The 24,124-nt window shown below is 39.5% G+C and overlaps 1 pseudogene across 1 annotated transcript; it reads left to right on the forward strand.

Annotated features, from left to right (window-relative positions):
• Nucleotides 1–1,629: 1,629 nt before the first annotated feature.
• LOC311186841 (large ribosomal subunit protein uL22-like) lies at nucleotides 1,630–2,239 on the forward strand (annotated as a pseudogene). The gene has a single exon. The product of its transcript is annotated as a large ribosomal subunit protein uL22-like (transcript).
• Nucleotides 2,240–24,124: the final 21,885 nt, after the last annotated feature.

The raw sequence follows: 24,124 nt of genomic DNA on the forward strand, positions 1-24,124 counted from the left end.
AAACTTGTTTAGATACCCAAGGTCATAAACTGGTCAAGAATGTGTAGTAGAATCTTTAATGTGCCATTAAAATAGTACAATGGCATATATTTTAAGTAAAGGAATAAATCTTTAGATAAATTAGGGCCTTTGGGCATATAACAATTCTATTTGAGACTACATATAATGAATTGATTGATAAGGCACTTGAATTTTATTAAATTAAAATCAGGGGTTTTCATGGAAGTCTTGATGATGACCAAGACAATATGATAGCAATATCTAAAGTAAAACAAAACAAAACAAAACAAAACAAAACAAAACATTGTTTTAAGATTTAAGTCAGGGTAAAATATAAAATATGTTTAATTTCACCTCTCCCAAACATGCCACTGTTCAGAATATATGTTTTTACTTAAAAGTAATTCAACAGCAAATATGGATGCACATTAATTAAGAAAGTTCAAAATGAGGTTAACAAAGAAGTGTTAGTGTGGGCTAAATGTGAGCTATACAACTAAGAAGACAGAAGCACTTGGAAACCAGAATGCCTGGATTTGAATCCCCACTCCAGAAGATTGCTGCTGGGTGACCTTTGACAGGTGACTTAACCATTACCTTCCCAGACTGTAATGAGTGTGTCTTAGTATCTACCTCCTTTGGATATTATGAAGATTAAACTAGTCATTGTGAAGAATTTAAAGCAGTTTAAATGCCCTGGTATTGCTTAATATCATCATTCTTAAAAATATTTTGGTACTGCCATTATTTTACACATTGAAATTTGTCTATTTTTGAGACACATTTCAAATTTTCTATTTTGAGACAAGTTTTGGACTTACTATATGAAAAAGTCAGAAGACAGCATTTGAACAGGGATAGAATGTTCCACATGCACAATCATGAAGGAGATTTTGTCTGCTAATTTTCTCAGAGACCAAAAGGTGTCAGTGGGAATGAAGATAAAAACATTCATTCACAGATTTTTGTATGCAGTGGAGATACAGCATTATATAAATGGTATGAGTAGTACCACTGAGGAGGCCCAAGTATGAGAAAAAGCCTTTCCCTGATTTTCCATTTGCCTAAAATAAATCATCCTCCAGTTTCCTATTAATTATTTATTCCTATATCTGAGAGTCCAACCTACCAACAGTAGAGTTAAATAAATGCTAAGAATCCAACATAGCACCACTGTGAGGCAGAAGGCAATGACCTGCCAGGTGGCAAGTTGTTGATAAGTAATTCCTTACACCATCTAGTGAGCAGTGATTTGTCCATCCACATTACTACTATCATTGGTCTTAGAGGATCTGGCATCCATCAACACTGCATACACACACACATTGTAAAATCTATTTCCAGCAAAGGAAGTAATTTCTTCCTGCTGATTCACTGCTTCTACTACATAGACAACGCAGAGAAATTGACTAAACTATGGGAGAAACTATTGAAAGTTCAGTATGGTGCCGTTGGATGACAACACATGTGAGTTTGGATATCCACATTGAAGGGCTCATGAGGTGTTCTGCATCAACGATCAATATATGGTGCCTTTTGTTTCACAGTCAGACTACACAAGGCAATGCAACAAGAGGTAGAAATGTTAGTGTCCTCTCTTCCTGTATGCGGCCTTAGTGATCTCTGAAAATGGTTTGCTACTCACTTGATCCAGAAAACCCTACAAAGTCATGCAAATCAAGAGGTTCTAATCTCCGTGTTCATTTTAAGAACACTCGTGAAACTGCCCAGGCCATCAAGGGTATGCATATCCAAAAAGCCACCAAGTATCTAAAGGATGTCCCTCTACAGAAGCAGTGCATGCCATTCCGTCATTACAATGGTGGCATTGGCAGGTGTGCCCAGGCCAAACAGTGGGGTTGGACGCAAGGTCGGTGGCCCAAAAAGAGTACTGAATTTTTACTGCACATGCTTAAAAAATGTAGAGAGTAATGCCGAACTTAAGGGTTTAAATGTAGATTCTCTGGTCATTGAGCACATCCAGGTGAACAAAGCCCCTAAGATGCGTCGCCAAACTTACAGAGCTCATGGTCGGATTAACCCATACATGAGCTCCCCCTGCCACATTGAGATGATCCTTACTGAAAAAGAGCAGATTGTTCCTAAACCAGAAGAGGAGGTGGCACAGAAGAAAAAGATATCGCAGAAGAAACTGAAGAAACAAAAACTTATGGCAAGGGAATAAGTTCAATGTAAAATAAAAGGAAGCAAAAGTTTAAAAAAAAAAAAGAAATGTTAGTGTCCCCTCTATCTAATGTGTACCATGAACCATACACAAAGCACAAAGACATACATAACACATCATTAGTTCTACACAAACTTCTACTTTTTGGTTCAATATTAATTACCCTTTGACCTGAAGTCCTACCCACTGGCTCAAGCACTCAGGACTCCTGCAAGTAAATTGCCTTTGCTATACTTTGTGATTAGCAAATGCACCTACTGAGTTCTCCAGCTCAAATTACCTTCTCAATTCGGAGGAACTTAGTCATTCCCACAACCGTACAAGGGAGAAGCTCTTCAAAACTATATATCTGAGAATCCACTGACAACAGAATTCATGCTAATTTTTTCCAATAAGAAGGATCAACATGAAATGTGGAAGGTGGAAGAAAAGTAGTTATTATTTTCCAGTAGCATCTTTGACAGACTCTGGGAAATTGCAAATATGACTTTGCATTAGATTTAGAAGTTAGGTCCTATTAATCATTTGCTGTAGTCCCACCGGTAGCTGAGATCATTATTAGTGGTTCCCATAATTCCAGTACCTTCAGATTTTGTGAAAGCTGAGAATGCTATTTTTGGAATTTTACTTCTCCAGCACTTTCAATGATGTATACTCTAGTTGTCTATATTAAATTCCTTTCTACTTGAGATAGTTAGAGTGCTATCTGTCATGCTAACTAATTTCTGATGGATATAGTCAAGCTTCCATTGCTTATTCTTAGGAGAAAGTGTTTGGAAAGTTCAGAAGGAGAATCATTATATTAAGTCAGTCTTACACTTGAAAAATGCAAATATTAGGCACCAAAATGTTACCTTAAAATACAACATATGGGCCTCCCTGGTGGCGCAAGGGGTTAAGCATGGCATTGTGAAGCTATCCTCAGACTCTGCAGCAGGAGTTCGATCCCCGGTCTGTCAGGGAGGAACCCATATGGCGCAGCAGACCTCTCCTGTCTCACCCGCTGCTCCCCTCAGCAGTGTATTTCAATCAGTCTGCCTGTTCTGCTCCCCAGTCTGTATCTGGTGAATCCTCTAACCCCCCACACCTCTGGCTTGTACCCCAGGTCTTGTATGCATAAAAAAAAATCCAGCACATGTTTTTTCCTACATATGGGAGTTGTTTCTTTAGTTCAGCGATAGATAAAGTGAATGGCTTTCTTCTAGAAGATATATATGAAAAACATACATCTTTAAATAATGGAAGTACAGTTACTTTATGGGGGTATGTAGTAGCTGGGACCAATCAGTGTTACAGCAAGAGTCAATTCAGGCTTCTCAACCTATTTTTCTCTGTAGGCTGTGTTCACTAACTAGAATAGTGGACAGAATTTGCTACATTATTTAAACTATTATTCTCATTCTCTCTGTCTCTCTTTGTCTCTCTCTCCCACTCACTCATCCTTGCTATCTCTCTTACTATCAATCACTTTTTCTGCCTCCTAGTAGCATAAAATTGATTTTTTCTACATTAAATGTATATATATAATATATATCAATTGGACTTCTCTTTGTCAGTTATTCTCCTAGTTATTCCCTTGAATCATGCATCCCTACATCAATGTGAACACTTTATAACCTAGACATTAAATAAGTTTTCTTAGGAGATTTGTTGCTGAAATTATACCTTATCCTTTATTTTCAGTTTAATAAATTGAATGAAGTAATAATGCAGCAATGAAATATGTAAATCTTAAATAGAATTACATATAAGGGCCTCCCTGGTGGTGCAAGGGGTTAAGACACAACTGATGAAGCCATCTGCAGTCACTGCAAGCACAAGTTCGATCCCTAGCCAGGGAGCTACCCACATGGCACAGCAGACCTCTCCTGACTCGCCCGCTGTTCCCCTCAGCATGTATTTCAGTACATCTGCCTGTTCTGTTCCCCACTCTGTCTCTGGTGAATCCTCTCACACCCAACACCTCTGGCCTGTACCCCAGTTTTTGTATGCATAAATAAATAAATCTAAAAAAAAAAACACATGTGTACCTGCTAGAAGGAAAAGGTGACTTTAAAAAAAAAAAAGAATTACGTATAAGACATAGATTTTTGCAGTCTTTGTTTATAATATTTGTTTAATATTTTTTTGAACCATGGGGGGAATTCCCTGAACTAAAAGCAACTTGTCATCACAAACATGCTTATACTTGAGCTTTGAACTAGTTTCCACTACAGTTGTGTCATAAACTGCAAAGGGTCTCAGGATTTACCTTGCTTACATGGATGGCGCTGGAAGGGATCATGTTCAGTTAAATAAGCCAGAAGGAAAAAGAAAAATACCAGATGGTTTTACTTATAGGAGGAATGTAGAGGATCCAAACAAGGGACCGGGGGTGGGAGGTGAAAGTAATTATAATAAAGTGAAAATCAAAATCAACAAGCAACTATAAACCAGAGACATTCTGCAGAGGGGGAGGAGGAAGTAGGATCAAAACAGGGGAGGGAAGAGAGCAAGGGACCATGGTGATGGTACATGGGTGAATGGGTGGTGGGAATTTCACAGGAACTATAACCAAGATGAGAAAGCATACACTGTACAAAAATGAAGAATGATGTAAAAAATATATAAAATAAAAATATAATAAAATAGAAATTAAAAAAACAAAGATAAATAAAATGGAAACAAAAAGAATTTACCTTGCTTATAAACTAATAAGCTAGTCTATTACTGTTTCATAGATATTGTCAATAAAACAAAAGACTTCTGGGTCAGAAATAAATAACTTTGTTACTCACAGCATAATAAACAGTGTAATCGTTTCGGTGTTTGTGTCAATTCTTTTTCTTCTAAGTTCCTCAAGGGCAACACAGATTAGTCTAGATAGACAGCTACACATAATGGCTGCATTTCAAAAGAACAGCCTTGTGCTAAGTGAACCTGAATCTTTTTATAATGGGCAGTGGGCATGCTTTCCCTCTGACCCTGATGAAGATACTGTATTATAGTGGAAAGTAAGCAAACTCCTCTTTTGGAACAACGGAAGACACTGTAGCTATCTTTCAAGGCTGGTCACTATACAAGAATCCATAAAGAAGTAATTCAGAAAAATTACAGTGACTTTGCTCACAAGATATCCAGACACATGAGAGTTCCAAGGAAAACTGTGTCGCAACAGAATGGTTTTGATGTTTAAAGACTATAAGAAAGTGAAAATCAAAATCAACAAACAACTATGAACCAGAGACACTCTATGGGGTGGGGGGGGGCGGGGAGGGGAGGGATTGGGGTCAAAATAAGGGGGTTGCAATTGTATGGGGAATATAAAAATAAAATTTATTAAAAAAATAGATGATCTTCTCATCCTGACTTGTTCTCCACTGCCTGAGAAATGAATTATCAGCGTATTGTCTTCTGGAATACTTTTGATTTGCTGTGTTTATAAGTTTGATCAAAGGACTAGAAGAAAAGTTGTCCTACAATTTTAAATAATGTGAACTCTCAGATAGTCAACAGAAGGTCAATAGCTCTGACATTCACTTCCTGAATGTGGGGGAGGGGGGAAATAAAATAGAGAGAGAGATAGAAATCAAAACAGCTTAGCCAAAATTTTCATTATCGTAAGAGGAAAAAATCCTATTCAACAATAACCAGATACACGAAATACCCTTCTGGAATGAGATATATTTTTTCTTCAAAAAAAAAAAAAACAAGTTACATAATGCAAACCTCTGTTTCTTGATTTAAAAAAAGATGGGTTGGGAAGGAAGAATGCCCTACCCATATTTTGTTAGAAAATTAAATGAAAGAAATGAATTTTTATTTTGTCCCTGAACTGAGAGAAAGAGAAAGAGACAAACACAGAGAGATGAAGATTCAACAGTGTAGAACCCAGGAAAAAAAAAATCTAAGAGCTTTATACAAAGATATATCTGCACTTTACCCATAATTCTACCCCTTACTAGCCATATTGCCTTTTGTAAACTGAGATTCTGGAGTCTCATTTTCTCAATTTTAAATACAGTGCTGTCAACAAATTAGAAATAATTTATATATGGTACCTAGCCAATGCTTAGCATTCAATCAGAGTTAGCTATTCATTACAGGGAGCTGGTAATACATCACTAGGGAAAAGATTTGGTTAAAGAATTGAGATTCATCTTAATGAAGTGGTAGATAAATTGTGGATATGGATGAGCTCTTCAAAGAAGAGAATATAAATGTGTCAGGATTGCCAAACCCCGGAGATTAAACAAGGGTCTGAGGTAGAATATTCTACTGGCTGTCCCCAGTGAGTTCACACCTTTGGTGATCTGCTCCCTTTGAAGCAGAGCTAGGTCATTTTCTGCTTTAACTTATAGAATAAGACAGAAGTGATGGTATTCCAACTCTGGGCTTAAGATTTAAGAACTACTGGAAGCTTCTGATTTTGTGCTCAGGGACAGCCTGGGCAGGAGTTTTGCTAGAGAGGCTATATGGAGAAAGAACATGTTCAAAAAGGCTTGTGGAGAGGTAGAGAGCTGGGGGGTGGGGCAGAGAGAGAGAACAAATGCCCAGGCACCATGGTATCTCAGCTAAGTCCAGCCATTCAGGTGCCAGATCTGTGAGTGTATCACCTACAACATTCCGAGCCACAGTCTTACTGAAATAGCACAAGTTTCAAGTGAGACCAGCAAAAGACCTGTCCAACTGAGTTCTAGTCAATCCACAAAACTGTGAGAAATAGAAAAATAGTTGTTTCTTAAGCCACTAAGATTTACAATGGTTGCTTAGACAACAGATAACCAAAACAGACAAAATGCTACATTAAATTTGTTCTTAATCTATCTGGCTCCAGTGTTTTTCTGCAGTAAGGGACATATTTTAGGAGCGTGATAGCCCTGTCCATACTATTATTCTCACAAATGACGTGTTCATATCCTTAATTTCCCCATTACGAATCTGTGACTTGCAATTTATCTAAACTATGCTTGAATGTATTTATTTCCTCCATATGCATAACTCTGGGGCATAAATGTTACATATGCTTACAATCGATTGTGTCTATTGTCCATCCTACAAACCGTTCTCAAAGAAATTATTTTGAATGCCAAGCAGTAATTCTGCTTTGCCTTTGAAGTCAACATTTCCCAAAGCAAAAATGATAGATATAAAGGAAATTAGATAATGTGTCTGTAACATTTCCCTTTATAATAGATTATAATTTATACATCTGAATTTAACCCAATTATTTATTGATCTTATAGCCTTCCCATAATAATATCCATGATGAAAAGGGGTTTATCTAGTCTTTGACAAATGTCTCAATTTGTTTATTTGGCATACTATTTTTGGTAAACCCCATCTAAAATTATTTTACAATATATACTTTTAATATCTTTTAAATCTTGCCATAACTTAAGGGAAGGGAAGTCTCTCCCCAGTTACAGGCTTGCATCGTATGGTAGAGATGTAGGCTGCTACTGTGTGGTTTGACTCTTTCTTTAAACCTCTATAAACACATGACTGTAGATTGGGAGGACCAAGGTAGAATGAGGGAGCAAAGGGTTAGAAAAGATGAGGATATTGGGCCTCCCTGGTGGCGCAAGGGGTTAAGATGCAACCTATGAAGCTGCGCACAGCCACTGCAGCATGAGTTCGATCCCCGGCTAGGGAGCAACCCTCATGGCGCAGCAGACCTCTCCTGACTTGCCCGCTGCTCCCCTCAGCAGTGTACTTCAGTCAGTCTGCCTGTTCTGCTCCCCACTCTGTCTCTGGTGAATCCTCTCACCCCCCACACCTCTGGCCTGTACCACAGTTCTTGTACACATAAATAAATAAATCTTAAAAAAAAAGAAAAGAAAAGATGAGGACATTAAGAACAATTAATTTCATCCCCAGTTTTACTGAGAATGCCCAAGGTAATGTTAGGCAGTGACTCAGTGCTGAGCAGCATGGTGTGGAAACACATCTAAAGAGGTACAAATCTATACCCCTACATCATATGCTGTGCTATAAACCAACGTTTTCTCAATTAAAAAAATACAAATTAAAAAAAGGAAAAAAAAAAACAGATTGGGACTTGCATGGTTCAGGTACACATGTGAATCAAAGTGAAGGCAAAGGGAGAGCCAAGAGGTCTGGTGGACCATCAGGGTGGGTACGTGGCATCAAGGAAAAAGACAAGCAGCGAATCAAAACCCAAACCAACTCATTCTAGTGTCAACAAGGAAATGTGTCAAAGAATATAGAACAGCTGATGGTCACTGATAGAGACAGTCAGGAGATGAGTGGAAACTAAAAAACTACATGAAATGAAATAAAATCAAATTAACTAGAGAAAATCAAGTAAGAGAAGAGAAAGCCCCTTTTCTAAACCTTCTGACACTTGCTCTGCTCCTTTTTGTTAGTTCAGGACCCAGGCACAGTTCCCACTTTCCATGGCTCTCTGTATAAAGGCAGTGGGTATGACTCAGCTTCCCACGTACTTTGTCAGCTTTCATTGTAATAGGCACTGAAAATTGGAATGTCCTGTCAAACACTTATTTTTAAAGGAAACAGAAAGCTCTGCTGGTGGACAAAGCAGTTCATGGAGGCACTTGCTCTCCCTGCAGAGCCTCAGTACAAAAAACCATCCTTTGTTACTTCTAAAACAAGGGTACATGTGCTTGCAATGGAGAGAATAAAGAAAACCATACTTTATATTCTATTCGAAGCGGAAATTAAATCACAACAGAAAGGTGTCACACCATCAGCCAGAGGTGCCATCTAAAATCAGGTCTCAAGACTTCCTCCTTTTAATAAGTGAGAAAAACCACATTTTCACCAGCAGTTACATTCTTAGTGACCCAAACATGACACATGCAGGAGAGAAGGTCATTTCTTAGTCTTTAGCCCATGACTCTGCTGAAAGACCAGACTCCTCCAAGGAGCTGCAATGTGGAGGAAGAGACTATGCATATAATGTGTCATGTGTTCAAGTGCACTTGGAGTGAATTTAGATGGTTACCATGACAACAACTAGCTGAGGGGAAATTTGGTAGTGGGGGTAGAGAAATCATTAAACACACACGAATGGGGTCATGTTAGTCAAATGGCCAAGTGGACTTAAAGCAGTTTGATTTCATTTATTCCCATGGTGAAGCCTTTTTATCTCCGTCTTAACAATAAATGACAAACAGCAAAGAGCTCGATGGCAGTTACTACACAAATGTGTTTGTAGATAATCTTACCTCATTCTTTTTCCAGCTTCAGATAAACATGTTAAGTGTGGCTTAGTAGAAGTCAGCATAATTTAGAAACGCAGATAACCTACAGTGCAAAACCATTTTGCATTTCTCCTAGCAAAAGTATTTTTTTGCCCACTACTTTGTCATCTTCTTCTTAAGGAAGGCTTTGAGTGTCATGTTTCAGAATGGTCTTCTCCTTCCTTGACAAAAGATAAATGGTAAGAGAGTTTATTCACATGTTGATCTAGCTGCTGCAAGAAAGAAACGCAGAGAGCAGTATGGGTGATGCTAAGACTGCTAATGATTTCATTAAAAGCGCTTGTGTCCCATCTTCAGAAGTAAAAATCCATGCACAAAATGCATCTGATATGAATTAATTCCAAATGTCATTTATCATATTCTAAAACACGGTTGAATTATTGTCATTTTCCACTTGGACTTCCAAATCTCTAAATGTTTTTCTGTTATAAGCTACATACATACTACATGTACTTTTGTAATTTTTCAATAAAGTGTATTTCACAGTCTCCTCCAAGTTACTGTTGGTCACTACCTAGTCTCGATTAGGTGGAATAACATAGGTAACAAGCCACAACAAAATCTACCTCCCCTTCCCCGAGCATCAGTCTCCTCCCACTTCACTGTGGGAAGCACTGTGCAATTACATATTCTGAAGTGCATGTGTTAACCCTCAATTACTGTCTTATGTTTATGTCATGGACGAAGCTTTGTACTAAAAGTATTGAAGGAAAGATAGCAATGAGGGTGATGTCCCAAATGAAATGCTAGGAATTTCTGGATGCGCAGATTGGATGGGATGCTAGAGCTAAGACTTAGAAAACATGTCAGAGAATTGGACGAGAGGCAAGATGAATCTTTTATAAATTATGTCATCAGCCTACTGGAGAAGGACTGGTTATTTGGACATGGAAATGAGAACCAAGTGGATTCATTTGTCCAGGCCAGAGTACATGAGAGTTCAGAGGTCTATTCGTTCAGCCCAGTAGACAGAATCCTTATAAACAAAAGCCAAAATCAAGTTGTTTGCAGACTGCACAGAAAGGACCTTTATTGTCCAGTGACTGAGAAGGCTAAAGAATATCTCTGTATTGTCTCGATGGGTAATTGTCAAGGTAGATGCATTATTGCTAAAGAACTGGACTGCTGGTGGAGAGCTGTCCCTTCGGATGCAAGAGCCTGGAAAGGTAGGGTATTCTCTTAAATTAGTTATTTGAATAGTATGAGAAAGCTACAGTTATGCACACATTCTCTGTGTTGCAAAATTCCTAGTGTTCTTTGTTGTTATGAATTATACATTTTAAGTAGCTCTCTGTAATGAACTTTAGAGGGAGTTACAGGGAGTGAGATCAAGTGATAATCAGTTGATTATGAAAGCACCAGGCCTCACTGTCACTTGTGTATTAACTATCCTATGTAATGACCCTGGTGTGCTGACAATACCCAAGGCACTCATTGGCCAGGCCATCTTTCTGATTCCCCACTGTTGCTCCTGGTGCTATTTGCTCTTGGACTCAAAATATGAGAGTGATTTTATGTGTTTCCCGCTCCAGTATCTAACTGCACATTATATCTAGATAAAATCTTTTATTTAGTCTAAACTTCTAGGCCCTTCGTGATATGACATCGGCTTCTACTCACAGTAATTATCATCAGCTGCAGGAGCAGTAGCAGCATTATCATCATCATCATCATCATCATCATCATCATCATCATCATCGCTAACAGTTATTTAGCATTTATTGTGCACCAGACTCCTTTACATGCCATCTTTATTCATCATAATAGTGCTATAAGGTAGGCTTTATTATTGTCCTTAGTTTACCAATAAAGGCTTGGTAACATTAAAAACCTTCCCCCACGCTACTTGGACAGTGTGTAATGTAGCTGGAATGTACACCAATCTGTCACCTAGAGCTCTTATTTGAAATGCTCTTGAAACACAAGAATAACCTTTACAATACATTTATATATACCAATTTCTAAAGCAAAGGACCAAACGTGTATCATGGAAAATCTTAAAAGTATAAGGAAAGATAAGCCTAAATCAGAATATTCGGACACAGAATAATTTTGTACAATGATAGATAGAAGCTGGACATAAAAGGACTTGTCAAGGACTCTGGTACCAAAACATTGTTTTGTGGTATATGCGGTTCTCACTAAAATTCAAAGAATCCTAATGGTTTCTGACCACCAAAATAGCTTTTGAGACAAGGAATTTATTTTGGACCTCAGTCCCAATATGGCTTCTCAGCCAATTCTTTTCATCAGTTGGTATCAGACGTTTTTGAGAACACCTACCCTCCTGTTCTCTCCTCTTCCTGCTCTTTTAGGAACCTAGCTTAGATCTTCTTTCGCTTGACCTTCTCCTGGGAATCATTCCCTACAGGATACTTCCCATCCTTACTTCTTTGGAATCTAGTTTATGATCAGATTAAATGGGCCTTTCCTTGAGTTTTTTCCCAAAGAGCACACATGTGGGCATCTTAGGAGCACTAGTTGGGTGCTCTTTTATCGTGTCTTTTCTCATCTGTCATTCCTCAAGTACACATAAACTGAACACTGTTTGTAGGCTCCTCTTCGGAGACTAACATAGAGTTCCTTTTCATTTGGCCCTCACTTGGGACTGATTCAATTGCTGAGATTCACTTTCATGGCATGGAAAAGAGATAACCTGGAACACAACTAGCACTATTTTACAGTAAGCTAAATTTCTTATTTTACAGTAAGCTAAAAGTGTTAACATTGTAAATATTTTTAAGACTAATTTATTTATGCATACAAGAACTAAGGTACAGGCCAGAGGTGTGGGGGATGAGGATTCACCAGAGACAGAGTGGGGAGCAGAACAGGCAGACTGAAATACACTGCTGAGGGGAGCAGCGGGTGAGACAGGAGAGGTCTGCTGCGCCATGTGGGTAACTCCCTGGCCAGGGATAGAACTCGTGCTGCAATGGCTTCATAGGTTGCGTCTTAACCCCTTGCACCACCAGGGAGGCTCTACATTGTAAATCTTGATGACTTTTTGTATAGGGAAAAGTCTCAATGTCCTTTTGCTTGGATTTGTGATAAAAACCTGTTTTCCTTTATGAAAACAATTTCTTTTACCCACAGAGAGCCCTAGTACTCACGCTGTTGCGAACACTCTCTGTCATCTTAATGTAGCATCCATCAACATTGCATCCAGAAAACTCGAGACCTCAGTCTCCCTTGGTTGGTTAGGAACCCATCTAATAACTGTCTCTGCATTAGTAATACTTCCAAAATTGATAGCAGCAGGAGTAGAACTCAAATTCTAGAGCACAATTTCTGGCCCGACATGATCAGCAATGCCTTCTAATGTCAAGAAGTCTCAGGGATCAGAGACAAGGAAATGGTTCATTATGATAAAACAGAGGAATCTTTTGATCATCTATCAACTTATGAGGTTTTTGGTGAGTTAGGAGAGGTCTGATTCTATGGAAATAGAGTTCCTTATCACCAAAAGCCAAGCATTCACAACTGGTCTAGACTATGGAACCAAGAGACCCAGGATATGAAAATCCGAGCTGAAGGACACACTGTGCGCTGGGGACTTGTCATGCACAGCAAGCACACAGAGCATATGCTGTGATTGCTGTGGAAAAATATAAGTAGGACATTCTGGGAAAAGGGAAAGCAAAAAATACAAATAAAAACTGACCTCAGCCAGACTTATTCCAGGAGACTGTTGTTTCATTATGCTTCCACCGCACAGCCCTGGCAGCCTATGAGACAATCAAAACAAGAAGGACTGACATGAAACTGTGCCTCTAAAGTACAGGACACAGCCCTACCATTTGTAAACTCAGGACTTCTTGATTCGGGGCATTTTTTTTTTACTCCCCCCACCCCTTCCACAAAATACATTTTTGAAGCAAATGGATAGCTTGTTTCAACAAGAAATGAGATCATTATTTTACGGTTGATGACAATGTTCAAGGTCAGTATCTCTCTGAGTAAAAGAAGTCAGTCCCTATAGACATCTATGTAATTCAGAGAACTCGGAAGTTATGGGGGAACCACAACTCCACCAAGTAGACATGCAAACTGTAGAAGTGCACAGTTACATCACTCTGGGGATAAAATTGGGGTATATTTGGTGATAACCATTTTTTTTCTCCACATAAAAGGCAGCAACATATTATTTTTTCCTAATATTAGCCACAACAAAAAAAGCCCTTTCACATGCCAGAGGTGCAAATAAGGCCACAATGCTTTTAGTAATCAAGTCATCATTTTTATGTGTTCTCACATTAGCATTAACAGCTATCCATCCCTCCTCCCAAGGGCTCATCACCAGCATCATCCCACTCCTGGTATTTGGTTGGAGACGACTTACTGGAATATTCTGTGAGAACTACCTCATAGCTGTAGTTGAAACCCAACAGAAATTAAGAAATTCTGCATCTTCTACTAGAAGCAAATACCAGCTAGTTCACAGGGAAGCCACCCATGCACAGACATCTAAGACCATTCCCAAACCTCTACTGCCCTGCCAAGAAAATGAGCACAACTCACAGGAGTCAGATGTGACGCCACTTTATCCCCACCTCACAGTGTCACTGTCAGCAAGCCCATAGCATTCCTGTTTATTGATACAGTAACACTTTTTGCTGGTCCAGAAGTAACTTCTTGCTATTTGGGGGTGAGCAGTAGGGAGAGTGTGAGAAAGTGCAGGTGAAATGCTCTCTCTTCCTATGGTTACAATCAGTTGTGGCTACTGTATACCATCAGAGGTCATGCTTCTCAACATTATAACCTGGTATGTTACCATTAATATAATCTTTTTTTTAAACATTTATTTATTTATTTATACAAGCACTGGGTACAGTCAGAAGCGCGGGAGGGTGAGAGAATTCACCAGAGCCAGAGCGGGGAGCAGAGCAGGCAGAAGGACCGAAGTACACTGCCGAGGGGAGCAGCGGGTGGCAGGAGAGGTCTGCGCACCATGTGGGACCCTCCGGGGCGCTGCCGGGGATGGAACCGGCGCTGCAGAGGCTGTGGGCAGCTTCGCAACCCAGCGCTCAACCACTGCACCACCGGGGAGGCACCATTAATATAATCTTGAAGCTGCCCCCTGGTGACTGATTGATTTAGTCTAAGGAAATATTTAAATGCAAACTGTTTTTCTTGGAATCCAATGCATCAGAGATACATACATATTTTTTTCCAAACCCATTTCCTTCTCTTTATAGGCACCTTTCCAAACCTCTCTCACAGCAGATGGGACTATGTGAATGCAAGTGATGGATGCCACTTCTAAGCCCAACACAACAAAATATCTCTTGCCCTATCCTCCACTTTCTTAGGGCAGACAGAGGGAAAACCCAACAGAGAAACCTTAGGTCTATTGAGCTATCAGAACTAGAAGGGAGACCTTGATGTCTGCATCGTTCCACTGAAGACCACCCATGTAACACTAGAACTGTGTTATATGAAGCCACTAAGATTCGGGAGTTGGTTATAACAGGAGTTAACCTTCCTGGTTTAAAGCATCCTAATAGTTTCAGCCCTTGTTGACACTTTGGCTGCCACTCCAAATTGCTTCCTATTGCTCTTTGACCCCTTCATTTATAAAAGGTTTGCTAAGAACATGAGGCTTGCATGGGAAAGCAGTCAGTCTGCAAACATCTTTTCTCAGAATATCTGGCACCATAGCTAATTTAGCTGCAGAGTCTTGCCTGACAAGGTACAGGAATTGGAATCTATACACCCTCTATGTCTGAACACATCAATTACTTAGCAGAAGTAAAGCAAATACCCTCTGGAAGACTATACATTAAAGTAAAAAATTTATTCCAGCTAAGTTTGCATATGTAAGATAACAACACCACACACACACACACACACACACACACACTCAGAAAGAGAACCAGAAACGAATGTTGATAAAAAAACATAAAACTACAATATCGGAGCCATAAAGAGTGCAGATGTTAGAATTATCTGACATATGATTAAATATGATTAAAGAAATAAAATCTCATGAGTCTGACTACAAATTACATTACTATTCAGCAAATACTTACCTCCCATTCCAGCATATGAAAATATATGAAAACGAATGTTGCCTCTGGGATAGGGTACTGGAATATGACTAAGAATTTTTATTAGTTTCTCCTTGGGAAGAACATACTTCCATATTCCCATCCATTGATGCTGGATTTAGTCACGTGGATTTAGAAAATGGCTATAAGTGACAACTTGCCAGGTTCAAATCTATATTCATGGGCATTGTGCATGTCTATCCAGCCTTTGGCGACATTTAGATTTCTGCTATGAGAATAATATGAAGCCTTCAGCCTGTGTCCACAACTGAGACATATGGGAAGACATGAATTTGATGCAGTCTGAAACAGACCTTTTTCTAATCCTACAAATAGCTAATGGTTGTATTATTAACTTCATCATTCTTTAAATGTGTTTGTGTGAATTTATATGTATGTGTGGTGATAATGACAATAGTGATGATGAAAACAAAAGGAAACATACTTGTATGTTTCAACAGCTAAGTTATCCATATTCTTTCATCAGTGCATAGAGGTAGAAGCATTTTGGGCTGAATGAGTTGGGAAAGCAGTCAATCAGTGTCAACAGTCACTTAATCATAAACAGTAGACAAGAATACTCTATTTCTGTGTGCTGGTCCCCAACAAGGAAAGATGAAAGTGACTATGATCAGACAAGCACAAGCCCTAAGTTTGTGTGTAAGAATCACCTACCCCCTCAGTGAGACTATTTCTGCTAGCTGTGCATGTTTCAAAAACAATGTGAATAAAGGTGTCTGTGGCACTCTTGGGTCAGTTCTAATAATGAAAATAAAAATAAGAATATTTTCAATACTTGCTTAAAATAAATAGAATAATGTATACATGCGTGCTCCTATGTGTACCTGAAGATATACATGGACCTTGGTTGTCTGAGCTAGGTTACTGGAATTTAACTGTCAAAGTTACTGGTTCGCCCCTTAAACAGTTTCAGCTGAGTCTGGTTAGAAACTGAAGAATCAGGGTTACAGTTTGAAAATAAATATTCTTCTGGAACAATTTCAGGAAAAGGAGGAAATCTGATGACCCAGTTTTTGCCTGCATAGCATTGCTGGGTAGTGACTTTTCCCTGAAATCCCAAGTCAGCCAAACCCTAATTGTACTGCACCATTTGCACTGGAAATCCTTGGGTGACCGGCTTTCATGTCTTCTCATACCAGGCCTCTGACCCCAAATTAGAACATTTTATGATCCCCTACATAAAAGCAGATGTTCTTAACTGTATAAGAACAGTCACAGTTCTAAGACTGATTTGTAAAATCTAGGAAGTCACAAACTCCATTTATTCTATAGGTCTCTGACCGCACGATGCATTATGACACATATTTACCTTTGCATTTGACAGCAACTTGAATGCCTTACTGTCATCTGACTTCTGAGTGTACAAGGAGGTTAACTTTGCAACTGCGGATGAGTCTGTATATAACCACCAGTATAAACTGCAAAGTGAAACTTCAGGAGAATTGTGTGATAAAAACTAGTTTACAGGATAATCCTGAAATCAGCAGAAAAGGTTATAATTGATGTGTTCATGGTATGACCTTGGAGATCTAGACCACTGGTGATTTTAAAATAAAATAGGCATCAATTTAAATAAAGGGCAGTTTTTATTTTAATTGCAATATATACTTAACAAAATTTACCATTTTAATCCTTTTTAAGTGTACCGCTCAAAGGCAATACGTACTTTCACATTGTTGACATCCATTAGCACTATCCATGTCCAGCACATTTTCATCTCTCCAAACAGAAACCTGAATCCCTTAAACAATAACTCCTCACTCACTCCTCCCTACATGCTACTTCCATGTCTCCATGATTTCATTACTTCAGGGATCTCCAACAAGCAGAACCATGCAACGTTTGCCCTTTAGTGACTGGTTTATTCATTTTGGCATAATGTCTTCAAGATTCATTTACCTATGTTATAGCATGCATTAGAATTTCATTACTATCTGAGGCTAACATTACACTATATGCATAAATCACATTTTGTTTATCCATGCATTACTAATACAATTGAGCTTTTTCTACCTTTTGGCTATTGTGAATAATACTTATAGGAACATAGATATGCAACTATTTGTTTCAGTCCCTGTTTTCAAATCTATTGGGTAATCCACTCTGCATAATTGTTGACTGCAAGCTACGCAGGAAGAGCACATCACCTTCTGGAAAGCTGAGGTGGATTCTGAAGTTGATACAAATAGAGGCGGTAGGCCAACTGCACTCCTCCCAGATGAGCAGCAGCAAGTTCTTTCTGGAAAGCAGATCCAAGTCACACCTATTCCCTGCTCCCACATCTAAACATATATTGATTCTGCATCCCAGTTTTTCTATTAATTTCACAAGTACAATAAATGTTTGGGATGCTTCATTGGATGCGCATTAACCACTTTTATACAGCCAAATAATGTCTGACTATCCAGCATGTTCCACTGTTAAGAAGTGTCAAGTTAGTAAATATGGAACTGGAGTCATTATGTGACTTGACTTGACCTGTGTCACATTTCAGCCTCTATTTGATCATTAGTGGATTCCCTAAGGAAAAAAAAAGAGTAACTTCTGTTCATATTTGTAACTTCCCATTTCCTTTCCTGCCAACACACACACATAAAATAGATCCTAGCTGCCAGGAAGATCAGAATAAACATTGTTTAGTAGAGTGACGGATTACAGCTTTTTACCTTCTTTCCCTCACTTTATATTCATATAAACAGCCTTTGTGTCCCCTGCCACTACTGGTGGTTCTGACTCTGGTTTGGAAATCAGTATATCGTGTCAATTATCTTTTTATGAAAGAAGGCGGATGGGGGTAATCCTAAATGGTAAGAGATAACACAAATAAAAAAAAAATTAAAAATAGACTGAAGAAATATTTTCTGAGAATTTCCACTCAAGTGACATCTCCAAAGTAATCTTTCCAGAACACCAGAGGGCAAGACTGAGAGCAAGGTGTGTTACATATTGAGCTAAAAAACATTCATTCCCATGTCAACACAAATTTAAGAAGGGAGGGAGGGAGAAAGGAAGAAAGGAAGAGAAGGAGGAAGGTTATACAAAGCAATCGTTTACAAATATATGAAGGTTGGGAGACTCCTCTTTAAATTCAATACCGACTTTCATTTTGTCAGTAGACTGAGAAGAATTTTGAGTGAGGGAAGCTTGCTTCCAATATAAGGACATCTAAATACAACAGGGAAGTCGAGTTGGTAGTATTGGGATGAAACACCAATATCAGGAACCCTTAATAGCAGCTAAGAGTTGTTTGCAAATTTTGGAAAAGGGAAGCTTGCCACTATCAGCCTGGAGCACCCCCTGGTGGTCACCAACCAGGTAAGTCCAGCAAGTCCAAGAAAATGACATTAAACCTAAATAAATGAATGAGAACCATTTACTTTCAAAGGATGTGGCTGCACTAAGGAGGCTTTTCTGCACTGGGCGACTGTCTTTGACTACTGACTTCCTGAAGGCACCTGGGGAGAGTTACAACAGGGAAGCAGAAACAGAACCACATGGGGGCTTTCTAGAAGACTCTTTGATGCAACTGATTATGATGTTCTGCTGGATAATTTACTTGTTTCAAGTGCATGATTAATGGAATTATTATTCATAATTAGGAAATGCCCAGAGAGCAAAGAAAGCAACAATGTTCCAACTAGTTGTCAGTAATTGTCAGGCACACACTCCTAAATGCCCAGGAAATGAAAAGGCTCTGGCATTTTCCCTTAATTTTATTAAGGATGTGATTTCCTAACAGCAATTGAGTGCTGTGGGCAGTGTATATCCTGCAGATGATGTCACCTCAAAGCACCATTCCTCATAGCATTCCTCTCAGAGCACACAGAGGAGGCCTGTCAGATAGTATTGCTTAATTAATTAGGGCCTAATAGCAGCCTTTGTAGACAACACCCTCCTCTTCCTCCTCCTGAACCACATGTGCTCCTGGTCGCTTTAGGGGACACATAATATTGGAGGATATTCTGTGAGCTACAGCTTGGCCTCTAATGAAAAGCTTTAGTAGATCAATCAACTCAGTTTTTATGAAATGTCCCCTCTTTTTGTAGTAGTAAGGAAAAAATCTTAGCAGCTTTCCTACTGTAGGAACGCATGCAGTTTTTATTTTCATTTTTGGTTTTCTCTGCTACAACTAATCTAAAGGCTGTCATGCTCACCAGCACAGAGGATTACAAACTGCAATGAGCTTCCAAAAGACCCTGGTCAGAGTGAAGTACTATTTGTGGATGCAGTGGGCACCTTCTCTAGTGGAATATCTTTTGGATTACAGCAATTAGGAAAGTCACAGCTCCCTGTGCAAGTGTCTGAGGAAATGAAGCAGGGATGAGAGGAAGGCAGATAACAAACCTCAAACACATTTTTCGCTTTGCTTCTTTTGAGTGTGCTCTGTTGGATTTTCAAAAGAAAGTATGGTTGGATGTAGATGTTTTGAGTTTTGCAGATCTGGAACAAGAAAGGGAGGCGGCAAAGAGTGCATCGGTGTGGACGAATTCAAGCAAGCTAGACGTGAAAGTTAAATGTAATAATATAAGCTGTAGGAAAAGATAGCACAATCTGGAAAGTTCATGAAAAAAATGATTATGCTTGGTTCTGCCTCAGAGCACATAAAGTTATAGTTGAACACCACAATTTTATTCCAAAGTAGGTCACTTTTGCTCATGCCAAGCTAAAACACAAAATGGAAAGGGATAAAGGTTATTCCTCTCAGGGATTGAGGCGGAATAAATCTGTCCCTTCAACATGTCTAGCCACTTGCTACTCAGAGTATGGGATGGTCCAATATCCCCTGGGAGTTTGTTAGACATGCACAAGTTGGACCCACTGAGTCAGAATCTGCCTGTTAACAAGATACCAAGGGGATATCTATGCATGCTGTACTTGGGAAAGCCTCAACTAAGATACAAAAGTTACCTCTGCCGTTTAGAAGGGATAAAAGTTCATACTTAACTCCATGAAAATCCATAATAAATCTATTTAATATCTTATCTAACTTCCCTTCACAAAAAGAACCTCATTTCCTTCTGAAAACAACACAATTCCCAAACTTTTGAAAAGATAAGTTGAGATGTACTTTGGAAATGACTAGGATCTGGCTTTTCCATAACTGGGGGATATTTTTTGTGAGCGATGGGCTATTTCCAAAATAAACATGCTGTTCACCCAAAAGTTACATGAAGTTTTATTATAAATAGTGAGATTCCTTTTCTAATCCATTTGAGGCAGCAAACAGACACACCCATGGGTGCTGCCCTCTATATCTCTTAGGGCTCTGAATAATCTCTTTTATCACATTAAGGAGAAATGGTCTTTAACACAAAGCAGCTTCCCTTTCAAAAATAAAAGTATGGGGGTCTCCCCGTTGGCCCAGGGGTTAAAGTCTCAGTGCTATCAAGCTATCACCAGCCACTGCAGCCCGAGTTTCATCCCCAGCCAGGGAACAACCCACATGTAGCAGCAGACCTCTCCTGTGTCGCCCACTGCTCCCCTCAGTAGTGTATTTCAGTAGCTTCACCTGTTGTGCTCCCCATTCTGTCTCTGGTGAATCCTCTCATGCATACCCATGCACCTCTGGCCTGCACCCCAGCTCTTGTATGCATAAATAAATAAAATAAAAGTATGGTTTGCAGGGTTCAGTGGGGGTACAACAAACAGTCTCCAGGAGCCAAATAGTAGCGAAGTAGGCTACTTTGACATTAGAAAGCAAAAGAACTGATTTGAGCTTTGGGTTGTATAATTAGGCAATACCTCTAAATACCTAATTGAATTGTCCTTTTCAGATTCAGAGGCACGGATGGGCTGCTTGTCCACAGGACATAGAGCGTAGCAGGGGAGCCACTGAGGAAAACGATGCCTCACTGATGGGTATATGAGGAATCGATGGCAAATGGAGTCAAACAATGCTAGAAGATACTGTGTCTCCAGAGGCCTACTCTAATGCAACTAATTTCATAGGGGAAACAAAATTATAGAAATGGAAGAGAGCATTAATGACTTGGAAAGCTTCGCTCGGGGGACTTCCTGAATTATCTTGAGAGGAAATCAAATTAGATTAAACTTCCCTGAGAGGTCACAATGCCCAAAGCGCCAAGGAGAGCTCCTGACCCATACCAGGTGCCTTCTGGTACAATTCACAAGGAAAATGAGGCAGAATTTCCCACGGGCAGTCTCTTCATTTTGTCTAGTTCCCAGACTATAGGGCCTACACTACACCTCTGAAGGGAAAGCATTTTGCTATTATGCTTGTGTCTCCAAATCCTCACAACAAACTAGAGAATCTGCTAAGCAATGTCCCTGATCTCAACAAAGCAGTTGTCACAAAGATGCTCTCTGAGCTAAATGCCGACCAGGACAAAAGGCTAGATTCTTCTCCTCCACCAGTAGCATACACCTGACAGTTCTTTTGACAAGGGAATGCTGGAGGAAAGAAAAATTAGTCTCCCATGCTGGCAGTCATATAACATTTTCCATATCAAATCCCACCTCTCCAATTTTTGCAATGGGACTTTCTCTGACAGTAATATAAAAACTTACCTAGGGCCTCCCCGGTGGCGCAGCGGTTGAGCACTGGGTTGCGAAGCTGCCCGCAGCCTCTGCAACGCTGGTTCGATCCCCAGGCGCCGAGTGAGGGTCCCACATGGCGCACAGACCTTTCCTGCCACCCGCTGCTCACCTCAGCAGTGTACTTCATGACTCTGCCTGTTCTACTCTCCGCTCTGGCTCTGGTGAATTCTCTCACCCTCCCGCGCCTCTGACTGTACCCAGTGCTTGTATAAATAAATTAATAAATCTTAAAAAAAAAAAAGAATATGCATTTGTTAAAAAAAAAAAACTTACCTAAATAGAACGATTCAAAGAAGACTTATGTGTGAACAGACATAATAGAGGAATTGGGGGTCCCACCACTGGTTTCTTGAGGTAACTATTATTTGGAAGTAATACAGTAAGAGAGGAGCTGTTATCTGCTCACTTTCATAGATTTGTCATTTCATGGGTGACTTATATAATGCACAGGGCTAGAGAACACACAGGTGCTAAGACAATAAATTATGTAAAAATGCATGTCATCAGCCAAATGGACCTGAAGGAGCAGTGTTCAGTAACATTTAGTGCAGGATAGGGTGAAGGTTAACGTGTTCCCAACCTATGTAGACATCCTTCTGTGAAACACCTCTGAAAACTCTACCCTATGGCGAGAAGAAAGGTTCCTCATCATTTCCAAATCAACTCACTGATAGTTACAGCCAGAGCCTTACGTATCAATTGATTGTATCAAATTGTATCAAGTATCAAAAGCTCTACTTGGTACAGAGAGGAAGGAACCAGTTAAAGAGAGTCAGGGTGACTCAGAAGTTGATATGGAGGGTGTAAGGGCACAGATATTATACACTGAAAACATTTTTTCCAGATCCAGTCTTAGATAATGAGTGGAACTATTTAAATAAATATAAAAATGTGGAGAGAGTATGCCTCCCTGAATATTGCTTAATTAGAAAAATCAGCATATCTTAAAAAGCAAAAGAGGTTAAGCAAAGCAAAATGATGGTCAGGAGAGCTATATTTGTCAGTGTACACCCAGCTCTGTCCGAAGGACAGAGACTGGTGTTCCTGTTTTCGTGTTTGCACCCTGGTCATCTTCAATACAGTTAATAGAATGATCTTCTGATCTTCAGATGTTCCAATGATGCTCTTTACCATCCAGAGTCAAACATCAAAGTTCTCTGAATGATCATGATCTTCTAAGATCTGAAGAGTCATCACCTATCTAACTATCTCCTGTTCTATGGCTCACTTATCGTGGTTTCCTGGGTATTCTCCTGGCTCACCAGATACACTACTGCCTTAGGGCCTACCTAGACATAAGCTATCTCCTCTGTCTGCATTTCTAAACCCAGAATTTATTTTTTTTAAGATTTATTTATTTATTTATACAAGTACTGGGTACAGTCAGAAGCGCGGGAGGGTGAGAGAATTCACCAGAGCCAGAGGGGAGAGCAGAACAGGCAGAGCGATGAAATACACTGCTAAGGGGAGCAACGGGCAACAGGAGAGGTCTGTGCACCATGTGGGAACCTCGCCCGGTGGCCAGGGATCGAACCAGTGCTGCAGAGGCTGCGGGCAGCTTCGCAACCCAGTGCTCAACCACTGCGCCACCAGGGAGGCCCCCCAGAATTTCTTTTTCAAAGCTATTCTTAAACATGGCTTTCTCAATGAGGTTAACCCTGACTTCTCAATGACCCTTACCAGCAATTTATTCACTTTACCTCACTCAAATTTCCTATTTTATATATTTACATAGTATATTTAGAGTTTGTTTTATGTCTACCCTTACCTACTCCTGCTAAAGAATGTTAACTCCCAACTAGATAGATATCTTGCCTCTGAGAGCATTTGGCATATCATAGATGTTCAATCAACTTGTGTTGAATGAGTGAGACTTCTCTAGGATAAGCATATTTCTTGGGCCCTTTTAGATATTAGGCATATATGCCCCTCAACTATTTTGCATAGACTGTTCTAAGTTTATGTTCTCAAAACAAATTCTTGTAAAATTAGTTTTCCAAGATTTCTGGAGAATGAAAAAGGAATCTATGGGTTGGAGTTGAGTATATTCCTCTTTTATTTTATTAGACAACATGGTCTCTAGG

The sequence above is a fragment of the Talpa europaea genome (assembly GCF_964194135.1).
Source record: "Talpa europaea genome assembly, chromosome: X".
NCBI lineage: Eukaryota > Metazoa > Chordata > Mammalia > Eulipotyphla > Talpidae > Talpa > Talpa europaea.